Raw genomic sequence first — 9,845 nt, 5'->3', positions numbered from 1 at the left:
AAAAATGGTCGAGTCTGACTCATCCTTTCTGCAAAAGTGGTATGCTCTGCATCTCCAATGGGAACAAGAGGGCTGCCAAATTATGACCAATGTTGAGTAGAGAAAGTACCACAGTGTTAGCAATTTGGAAGAGCTGATGAACAAGGAAGGTGCGATGAGATGAATACTCCACCAATGCAATCTCCACAGGTACATAGAGAAGGTTGACCATGGTAGGTGCACAGAGTTCTTGAGAACTTTTGATGCAAGAAGAATAGTGGCATGGTGACCATCAAGAAGGAAGGCTCCCCAAAAAGAATAGAGGTTATGCTTAGCCCTGAGATAGTGAAGAAGGCTTTAGGGTTGGCCAACACATAGAGAAAGAGACCAAAGAGAGATGTTTATGGCATGCTAAAGACAAAGGTGCATAGTAAACGAATAAGGTTAGTCTAACAAACATCCCTGACACCATGCTGTCTAATTTCACACAAAGATGGTATACGCCATGTTCTCTAGTCTCATCGATACAATACCCTCATGGCTCTGATCCCAGTGTTGATGCTTGAAAGTATCACAACATGTGCCCTAGATGAAGTGAATTTGAATGCCTACATCTGCAAAACAATCAAGTCATCATCTAAGGCATTGTCCTTGAGTTGGGACTGTAGAAGGTGAGTCACCGGCCACCACAACCGAGTTGGACCAGAAAACACCAACATCAAAAGCATCTCTGATAGGGTTTGGAGGGGCGGTGTTGACCACCATCATCCAAGAAGCCACGGGAGAAATGAAAAGGGTAGAAGAAGTAGGGGAGACTCCGGAGAGATCTCCCACCCAAGAGCAGCACCTCTCCCCAGTCCCAAAAAGCTCATCAGCATCTCCAAAAGATAGAAAGATGGGAGACAAAGAAGTGAGTGAGCCATAGAAAGAGAAGATAGAGCGAGTCACAAGAAGGAAGGAAACTCAACTCCAGGCATAGCAGTAATAGGAGGGGTCTAGTGAACAAATCATTAACAATCAAGGTAGGGAGGGTTTGGTCCCGTTGAGCCAAGAGGAGTAAAAGAAAATCTTGATGAAAATTCCAAGCAAGGGTTAGGACCCAAGCCTACGTAGAGTGCACAAAGGAGAAACAATAAAAGGAAGAGCTGCTCAAGGAACTGCGTGAGGCTAAGGCATAAAGAGTACATGACCTTTTTGTCTTTTGCATTCCATTCCTTCCGTGCCTTTGTCTCTTTTGCAGTTGGAGGATCACTCACCTCCGGCTGCTTTTCTTCACCTGAAACAAACTCGTAGAGGCCTTTTCCAATAAGGAAGTTCGTGACACAGAACTTCCATGAAGGGTAGTTGTTCTTGTCGAGCTTCTCAATGATGGGGTTTCCACTGTTCTCTACCATTATCACAAAACTAATACAAAACAACAAGCAAATCTTCTACAACCCTTGACCTGTAGTGCACAGCAATACACCAGATAACCTTTTTCACTATTTTCTCAACAATACATGCAATCTGCAACCAGTTTGTAGATAAACCTTGTGTTTATTCGCTGGTAAACACCTTTGAACTTACAGATCTGAAATCTGTAACCTGTGCACTTGTATACGACAGACACAGCTTCTTACCCGTTGCTTGCTTGCTCAAATCCTTGGCTCCTCTTCTTCTCTTTAGCCTTCAAAACCAGCCTCAATCAGTGGTGCAGCTCTGATACCATATCAAGAATCGCGTGGTGGGGGGACTTGCTCAAGATGCTGCGCCGAACACACACAAAATGCACAAGGAGAAGCTCACTCAAAATACAAGAAGAGAGATGGAGGCCAAAATGTTTTCTTGTTGGTTTCTTCTTCTTCTTCCACACACTTTACAATGTACATAAAGTATAGATAAGATACAACATAAAGGAAAGTGGCCTACTAAGTCAAACAATGCATAACCGAGTACACTAATTGACTGGCGCTATAACTATGCCAGCTGTAAATAGGTGTAACAACCTGAATATAATAAGTAATGAGTCATTGGCCATGTGAGAGTCATAATGACCACCAACATGCTAAGTGTAGACATGTGGACCCATCTAACCAGGCGGTCCATCATTAATGTCCGCATGTGTTGAGCTTGTCATCTCAACATAGAGGCCACTTTTATCTACTCAATCACTTGTCCCTCTATATCATATTCTATGGTTTCATCTTCTTCCTCACTTTCCTCACCATTGAAATAGCATTCTTTATATTCATCATCCGAGTCCTTATACTTAGACTATTCATTGTTCCCCTAGCTTTCGTTCATAGGAATTTTCTCATCCATAATGAGGGTGGTCATTTACCTTAGTCCATTGCTACTCCGGGTTCTCCATGAGACCCTTAAGAGGTTTAAAGTTTGCAGCTGGGTTACTAGCTAGCTCTCTGGTCAGGTACTGAAAAATTCCATGGAGCTCAAGTTTATTAGTCGGTGCATGGTAGGTAAAGTGCCTCTTTGCGATGATGATGTGGTATCATCCGTGGTTAACTCAAAAGTTGTGACTCCATTGGATTTACTAGCTGCTTCTACAACTTGCCTATAGTCATGCTTATCGTATGAGAATGACAAGTCAATGGTTGCTAATATATGTATCCAATCACAATCATCCTTAGGGCAAGGAATATACTTAGTTAAGGGTCCATGTTTGTGCTTTCCTTTTGTAAGCCACCCTTTAACATTGTAGAGATAACATCAAGGTCAACAGGTGAGGTTTTCTAAGTATCCATCTCTATTAAAATAGCTTTTGTTCTATTGTCCAAGAATATCAAATCATTATCCCAATCCTCTATCACTTAGGCATTCCTCATCCATGGCCTGTCTAACAAAATATCGTAGTCCACTCCCTTTATAACTACGAAGTTAATCAAGAATTGGACTCTTACTATCTTTAGATGCCAATATTTTAGCACTCTCTGAATGGTTTGACTTTCATTCCATCTCATTTTCTAGTGTAACATTAAACCATGGAGTTTCCACTGGTGGGTTTCCCCAAGCTTGCAAAATTATATGGCTAAACACATTAGCTCCTACTCCTGTTGATCAGATATGGAGATGAAGTACTCCACAATGGAGAGGGAGGTTTTGGCCATGGTATTTGCTGTAAAGAAGTTTTGGCATTATCTTTTGGCCATGCCCTTTACCTTCTTTGTTGACCATCAAGCCTTGCTCTATCTAGTGAACAAACCTTGCACTACTAGATGCATCACTTGATGGCTACTTTTGCTTTTAGAGTTTATATTTTTTGTGGTCATACGCAAGGGTAAGCAACATTACATGGCAGATCACATGTCTTGCATACCCACAGGAGAGGTTGTTAGACAGGGCATTATAGATAACCTACCCGATGCACACCTCTTTAGTGTGTCTAGTGAGAAGGATTTATTCATAGTTGACCTGATGCCTTCTTAGACTGATGACATAGTCCAGATCCTAGAGCATAGACTACCAAAGAGACATATTGAGAAGGCTAGGCTAAGGCACCTTATTCTTAAGATTCAACCCTATCAATTGATCACCAGCCAACTCTATAAGTTGGGACAAGATTGTTGAGATATCGAGCTCCACTTGTGATATGCCAAGGTGACCGTTGTGCATTTATGTCACTGACTTATTAGTTGCAGATGCGGTTGGTACACCGTTCATGAATAATAGCTAGATGATAGCTATCCTTATCTACTCTAGATCGTGGCTCAGTTAGTATGCCACCTTAGTTAGTTGAGTTTGGTTTGAGACCCATATATAGGGCTCTTCTATTTCTATGTACTAGTGTTCTTTTTGGCTTACACAACTAAGAAGAGGAAAATTGTTTTCAGCCTCCACCTTTGTGTGTATTCCCCCATTGTGTAAGTGAGAAAGCTACAAGTGAGACTCCTTCCTTCTCTCCCACAATCTTGACTTGGTATCAGAGCCTTGTTCGTGGTAATGAGCTCAAGAAAGCAAACCAAGTTCGCGGTGTTCTGGTAAGAGAACCAGTGTTACTTTCATTTTTCTGTTTTGGGAGCAAGTCTCTGCAGGTAGCACAGCCGGAAAGTGCAAGAGTGCATTGTCTCAAATTGAGAGACCCTTCGTGGTGTAGCAAGAGGGCAGTATATGCTGCGGGCAAGGGCTTTAGCCCTTGGTTGCTTTGTTTTTTTGATTTGAGGCCATTTCAGGGCCTGTTTTGGAGGCGGAAGCTTTCTGCATGCACTCAAGAAAAGGCCCTATTTTATGCCATGTGACCACTGTTCTACAGGTCGGTGAAAAGTTACTGTAGAAATTGTATCGTATGCCTGTGCGCAGAGACATTGGGAGTTACTGAATCATCTTTATTGCCTGTTGATGCAAAATCGTCACTAGGAAGTGAGTGTGTGGTCAAATACCACTTTCATCAGTTTTGCCGATTTTCCCTTGTGAGGCTGAAGCTGTGTTTTTTACAGTGACAGAATTTTTTGCAGTGTTCTGTAATGGCATCTGATTCTCTTTCACAGATTGTCACTGAAAAGCCTAACAAGAACAACTTTCAAGCATGGAAGTTTAGAATGATGAATTTCCTTATGGGAAAAGGATATTGGGAATTTGTTGCAAGAAATGAAGAAGAACCAGTTCTTCCTGATGTTCCCAATCAACAGCAAATGCAGGCATTTAAAGGATGGCATGAGAGAGCCAGAAAAGTTATGTACTGGCTGTCTATCAGTATTTCAGACTCTATGATTGTGCATATTCAGGATGCAAGTACGCCAAAGGAGGCATGGGATACTTTGTCAAAAATTTATAGCACAAATATGCAAGCCAGGAAAATGTAGCTCAAGAAAGAGTTGCACAATGTGCAAAGAGAAAGTATGAGCATCAATGACTACCACATGAAGGTGAAGAAGATTGCAGATGCACTTGCTTCCATTGGGTCGCCAGTGGAAGATGATGATTTAGTTTCCGTGACCTTGAATGGTCTAGGAAAGGATTATGCACAGTTTCGAACATCCATTTCCGTCCGTGAAAGATTTTCTGATTTTGAGGAGTTGACTGCTCTTCTAATTTCTGAGGAGCAGAGAAATGGTGGTGCATCTTCTTCAGGAGGAACTTCAAAAGAAACTATCTTCTACTCAAATGCTGGAAGAGATAGAGGCAGAGGTAGAGGAGGCTGATCTGAAGGCCGTGGTAGAAATCAGAATATGCAGCAAACTCAAGAAAACCAGTCCTATGGAGGAGGACGTGGTAACTCTAGAGGCAGGGGGAGCCAAAGAGGTCGTGATGGATGGCAAAGAGGCCAAAATGCAAACAGCAATGTTGAATGCTACTACTATGGTAAAATGGGTCATATGGCTAAAGACTGCTATAAAAAGCAGAATGACATCATGAATGGAAAATTGCAACAAGGGAATTATGCATCTTCTAGTAGACAGGGTGATGACAGAAATGAACATTTGTTTATGGTGCAACACATGAACAATTCTGTGATAAGTGCAGAAGAAAGCAACAAAGTGTGGTATGTTGACTCAGGTGCGTCAAACCACATGACAGGTCATGTAGAATGGATGCAGGATGCAAGGAAAATGAAAAAACTAGGATTTGTGGAGACTGGTGATGATACTGCACATCCTATTGTGCAGATTGGAAAAATTCCTTTGTCTATGCAGGATGGGAAAAAGAAATACCTGTCAGATGTATTTCATGTCCCGAATATCACCAAGAATCTGGTTTTTGTTGGTCAAATGGTTGAGCAGGGCTTGCAGGTCAGATTTAATCCTCATGGATGCTTTGTTGAGGATATGAAAAATAAGGTCGCTTGATAGCAAAAGGAAAGAAGAAGGGCAAAACGTTTACGTTGGATGCAGACATGCCTGAATTGAGTGCAGCAATGTTTGCACATGGGACCGGTGTAGTTGCAGATATTGATATCTAGCATAAACGCATTGGTCATATTAATGTACAGCGACTTAAATCAATGGAGGCCCAAAATATTCTTGCAGGATTGCCTAAATTCAAGGTTGCAGAAATGCATAAGGTATGTGAAGCCTGTCAATTTGGAAAACAGGCAAGGAAACCATTTCCTAGACATGTTCAAGAGAGTAAGAAGCCATTGGAATTAATCCACTCTAATGTGTGGACTACTAAAGCTGCATCTATTGGAGGCTGTCATTATTTTGTCACTTTTATTGATGAGCATAGCAGAAAAGTTTGGGTGTATTTTATGAAAAATAAAAGTGAAGTTTTTGGGCATTTCAAAACTCTTAAAGCTATGGTTCAAAAAGAAACAGGCTTGCAAAAAAAGTGCCTAAGGTCAGATGGAGGGGGAGAGTACCTCTCAAATGAGTTTGCAAGGTTCTTGCAGGAGCATGGCATAAAGCAACAATATTCATGTAGTCATACCCCACAGCAAAATGGAGTTGCAGAAAGAAAAAATAGGCATATTGGAGAGGTATCTCGTGCCATGCTCAATGAAAAAGACATGCCAGATTTTTACTGGGCTGAGGCAGTTGCTACAACAGTCTACATAATGAATAGGACTCCCACTGCAGTAATACATGGCATGACTCCAGAGGAGAGGTATACTGGTAGGAAACCAGATATTTCTCATTTGAAAATTTTTGGTTGCATTGCCTATGTTCATGTGCCAGATGAGTTGAGATCCAAGTTGGATCCAAAAGCTGAGAAGTGCATCTTTATTGGTTACTCTCTGTAGGCAGAAAGGGTATAGATGCTATAACCCTTCTACTCGTAAGTTTACAGTGAGCAGAGATGTTTTTTTTTATGAGATGAGTACCTGGTATAAACCAGTAAATGTGATTGATGATGTAGATGCACAAAATGGTAATGCTGCACAAAATTCACAGCAGCAGTCACAAAATATTTGTGGACCTGGAGTGTCCTCTGGCAGTGGTTCACATTCTTTGCCATGGATAGGCAGATTGAGATCAGGAGAATCTTCTCAAAGCAATGCAGATAGTGGTATGCAGGTATCACGAAAAGGAAAAGAGAAGATAGATCAACCCATGTTTGATGTGAATGCAAGTCACTCTTATGTGGATGGTGAATCCAGTGGCTCAGAACAGAGCATTGATGATGAGTTGGGTATTCCTTCTATTGTTACACTTGGAGTAAGAAAGACCAGGGATGTTTTGAGAGCACCTGGAAGTGAGCCTACTTTGCCAGGTCTACCAGAGCTAGGTATCCTGTGGATAGGCTGAAATATGATGGATTTACAGCCATTCACTATGCCTATATAGTCAAAGTGATACAGGAACCAGAACCCACTTCTTTTGAGCAAGCCATGGAAAAAGAAAAATGGGAGAAAGCCGTGGATGAAGAAATGGATGCTTTGGAAGCAAATGCTACATGGGAAATGGTACTTTTGCCTAAAGATAAGAATACAATTGGTTGTAAGTGGGTTTATAAGGTGAAGCACAATGCAGATGGTTCTATGAATAGATACAAGGCAAGATTAGTAGTCAAGGGGTATGCACAAACATATGGCATTGATTATGAAGAAACATTCAGTCTAGTTGCAAGGATGGCAACCGTAAGAGCAATCATTGCTATGGCTGCATCAAAGGGATAGTCTTTACATCAGATGGATGTAAAGAATGCCTTCTTGCATGGTGATTTGTAAGAAGAGGTCTATATGGAGCATCCACCAGGTTATGTGCATGCTGTTCATCCTGAGTTTGTTTGCAGGTTGAAGAAAGCCTTGTATGGCTTGAAGCAAGCACCTAGAGCATGGTCGGACAAGATAGGATAGTATCTTGTCACTATTGGCTTTCAGATTTCCAAGGCAGATTTCTCACTTTATGTGAGAAAAAAAGAGAAAGGTATTATGCTGCTTGTCATTTATGTTGATGATTTGATTATCACAGGTGATCGTGATGAAGATATCCTTCATGTGAAAATGCTATTGAAGCAGAAGTTTGAGATGAAGGATTTGGGAGAGTTGCGTTATTTCTTGGGCATTGAGGTGATAAGATCACCGAGTGGGATATGGCTCTTGCAGAGGCAGTATGGATTGGACATGCTGTCCAAATATGGGATGACAGGCTGTAAGCCTATTTCAGTTCCTTTGGAGCAAAATGTGAAGCTGAGCGCAGATGCAGGTGAGCTTCTAGAAGACCCTACTATGTACAGGCGCATAGTAGAAAGTTTGATTTATATGACTATTATCAAGCCAGATTTGAGCTATGCTGTTGGATTGGTAAGTCAGTTTATGCAGGCTCCAAGAAAACCGCATTTGGATGCAGCTAGACGCATACTCAGGTATGTGAAGTCTACATTGCAGTATGGACTATTTTATCAGACTGGGATTCAGATACAGTTGCATGGATACACTGATGCTGATTGGGCTGGTAGTATTTCTGATAGACGATCTACCAGTGGATATGTGTTCTCTTTTGGAAGTGCTGCAGTCACTTGGAGGAGCAAGAAACGGCCTATAGTTGCCTTGTCGAGTATAGAGGCTGAGTACAGGGGTGCAACAATGGCTGCATGTGAGGTAGCTTGGTTGCATAAGCTAGTTTATGATATGCATCAGCCTACAAATGGGCCAGTTGTTGTCATTTATTGTGACAACATGAATAGTATACACTTGGCAAATAACCCAGTCTATCATGCTAGAACAAAGCACATTGAGGTGCATTATCACTATGTGCGGGAGAGGGTTTTACTAGGTGTTATTGATCTAGTTTATGTCAGCACAGAGGATTAGGTAGCTGGCAGATTTACGAAGGCATTGGGCGCAGAGAAGCTGTGCAAGTTCAGAGACCTGCTTGGTGTGTAGGAATTGGGATTGAGCTCGAGGGGGAGTGTTGAGATATCGAGCTCCACTCGTGATATGCCAAGGTGACCGTTGTGCATTTATGTCACCGACTTGTTAGCGGTAGATGCGGTTGGTACACCGTTCATGAATAATAGCTAGATGACAGCTATCCTTATCTACTCTAGCTCGTGGCTCAGTTAGTATGCCACCTTTGTTAGTTGAGTTTGGTTTGAGACCCATATATAGGGCTCTTCTATTTCTATGTACTAGTGTTCTTTTTGGCTTACACAACTAAGAAGAGGAAAACTGTTTTCAGCCTCCACCTTTGTGTGTATTCCCCCATTGTGTAAGTGAGAAAGCTACAAGTGAGACTCCTTCCTTATCTCCCACAATCTTGACAAAGATAGCCTATTACAGAGATGTGTATGCAAGTATGAAATGCATGATGTGCTAATGGAAGCGCATGGTGTAATTGCTGGAGGACACTTCAATGGAGATACTATGGCCCACAAGGTGTTATAATCTCAAATGTGGTGGCCCACCCTATTCCACGATGTTGCTAAATTTGTAAAGCATTGTGATGAGTGTTAAAGGACTAAGGTTTCTATTCGTAATGACAAAATGGAGTTGACCCCAATCATAGCATGCCAACCATTGAAAAAATGGGGCATTGAACTCATTGGGCTAATCAATCCCGCAGCACAGTACTCCCAAGTCAAGTACATCATTGTGGTTACAGACTACCTTACACAAAATGGGCCGAAGCTCAAGCTGCGAGAAAGAATGATGCTAGAACCACAACTAACTTCCTTTGGGAGTAAGTGATCTCATTGTTAAGACTTCAATCTCGATCTACTATTCTTGGTATGACCATAACCGACACTTCACTTGTTCAGCTGTACCACACTATGCAGACATTAAATAAGTTGGTGCTTAGGACTTAACTGCTTTGGTGTGAATGGTCCTTTGTAACCTTAGGTTGTACATTCACTAAGTAGTGTGTGGAATGATAATGAAAGTGAGAGAGCACTCTGCTCTGACTCTTGTCTCTTCACTCTTGTCTCTATCTCTGATTGTTAACATGGTATCAGAGCACCCATGACTGGGCTATGTGGAGTGCATGCGGGAA

Source organism: Lygodium microphyllum, chromosome 5 (genome assembly GCF_053477565.2).
Source record: "Lygodium microphyllum isolate KBCC chromosome 5, Lygodium_microphyllum_v1.1.10, whole genome shotgun sequence".
Classification (NCBI taxonomy): domain Eukaryota; kingdom Viridiplantae; phylum Streptophyta; class Polypodiopsida; order Schizaeales; family Lygodiaceae; genus Lygodium; species Lygodium microphyllum.
This window is presented reverse-complemented; position numbering follows the sequence as displayed.